This window comes from Geospiza fortis, unplaced genomic scaffold (genome assembly GCF_000277835.1).
Source record: "Geospiza fortis unplaced genomic scaffold, GeoFor_1.0 scaffold246, whole genome shotgun sequence".
In the NCBI taxonomy this organism is placed as follows: domain Eukaryota; kingdom Metazoa; phylum Chordata; class Aves; order Passeriformes; family Thraupidae; genus Geospiza; species Geospiza fortis.
Window position 1 is genome coordinate 214,365 of NW_005054476.1, and position 2,352 is coordinate 216,716.

The following is a 2,352-nucleotide window of genomic DNA, read 5'->3' on the forward strand; positions in this document are numbered from 1 at the left end:
CATTCAATATTATTCTATGATACAAATTAATTACAATTCAAAAATATTCCTTCTTCATCAAAAGCATGCAAGCCCTCACATAACAGTATTGTGCCAGTCCTCTTCTACCCTTTACTATTCCCTGGTTACTGGTGCATTTCATCATCCCTCTGCTTCCAACAGATAACAAACATTTACCAGAAATTTTCACAGCTGTCCTTCACATAACTAACAATATGAATGTTCAACATGTCCTTCAGACCACATCCTGGTCTATCTGTTCTGTGTTGTTTCTTTATGCAAGTCTGTCAAAGATCTTTACTTATGTTTTATGGCATAGAAATAAATTGCCATAACATTCTCACATACATTAGTAACTGGACTTTCCTCACTGCACAAAAACAACAGCTTACAAAAGTGTACTGTAAAGTTCAAAAAATGCTTAATAGCCTGGCTAACAGGGACAGTCTGCAATGTACATGTGCCAATCTAGTACTGCAAGATTTCCATGGAGGCCTGAGGGTTCTACATACCACCACCTGAAAGTGGATTAAAAAAATCCATTTGTGTTGTCCTAAATGCAACCATCCATCCATGGGGCTTTTGGTATTATTTATTTTGCTTGGACATCAAAAATGAAGCCAACATTCAATGGAGAAAATAAGAGACAGGCAAATCTATCTGCCTAAGTGCTCCTGAAGATACCAGAATCATCTTGGTTTCCTACCAATACCAATCTGAATCACATGAGCACAAAGAGCAATTATTTATTTTTCTCTATCCTTCCACAGTGAAGGTGTGACAGGATGTTTGTGGCTCGTGGAGCCAAACTTGGAAAATAATTGAGAAGACTGCCTTTCTTTAAGAACAAATTATTTCATTTCCTAACTAAATCTTTTTTTAAAAATCAAATAAAAAACTAACCCCCTCCTTTTTCTCTATATCATGTACACTTCATTCTGTTCTGTAAATTTAAGCAATTATTGCAAAGCTGTTTCACACTGGTATTATAATTTCTCCTCAGCATAATGGAAGGTACATTTTAATAAAGAAAACTAAAATAAAACCCAGCCAGAAGAATACCTGTGCTGAAAATTTTGAAACAACACAAAAAATACAAAAGGCATCACAACATCCTCTGAAAAAACACATAATTTTGAATACCACGCTATTTCAGGAAAATCATAACTAGCAGTTACTACATGACTTTATTATAGAGTTCTACCAGTCCTGAACCTAGTAATACTGCTAATACAACTATTTCACGTGTTTCATTTTGGAATTATTATCTGACAATCAAAAAAACAATTAGGATGGCTAGGAAGATATCAGAATCTTTTATTCAGAAATTGTTTTTCCTATTTCTAAACAAAAATGGTAAAAGTAAAATGGCTTCACATAATTAATTGTATGTGGGGGGAATGCATTAATTCATTTATTAAAATAATGATCCATAGTATCTTACTTGTATTATTAACTGCTGCTATCCTGAAATACAGGATGCCTCATCACTCATCTTGGGGTTAATTCAGTGATAATAAGTCCTAGCATAAAAGGATTCTTTAAAGTTTTTGTGTTTATTTAACCTGCCCAAAGCGCAGGATGCTTCCTACTATGCAGTTGACACTTCTAGAAAATATTGATCATTTCACACAGTGATTCTGCATTACAGTGATGTAAAAAAAATCTGAATGCATAACATCAGCTGGTATTTCTGTTTAAAATATTTATGCACACACACTGACTTGTAGCTTGGAATTATCAAGATATAACATTAAATATAAACCTAAACTTTAACATCTATGTAATTCTATTGAGTTTCAAAACGGTGGTTCAAAAGGGATGCTTTATAAATCCTGTTTGTCTTTGTTTTCAATTAAAAATTTCTACGAGACTAGGAAATAAAGCAATCAATTTTGAGAATAAAAACAGAATGCAAAATATGGACAAACCCCAAATGTGACTCCCTCAAACATTAGCCAGAGTGTAAAAAGCAAACTAGACCGGTTGTATGTAATCGTTTAGAGCAATTACCACCCACGTAACAGTACGACTTGCCCCTTAAACTCTTAAGGTTTGTTACACAGCTCTCACTAACCTCAGAGCAATCCTCTGCAACACCATCTATTCGATCAGCACTAATTTCCCATCTCCTGCTATCTGACTCAGCAGTACCCACAGCAACCAAGCGGCAGTAACAGCCGAGAGAAAACCTGCGCGGAGCTCACCCGGAGCGCACACGACAACATAGAGACCCGGCCAGAGAGGCATTTTTTGCCGAAGAGGCGAAACGCGGGCAGCCCGACGGCACCAGGAGGGTAACGGGACAGCGACACGGGCATCTCCGCACGCCACCCAGGGCGGCAGTGAAGC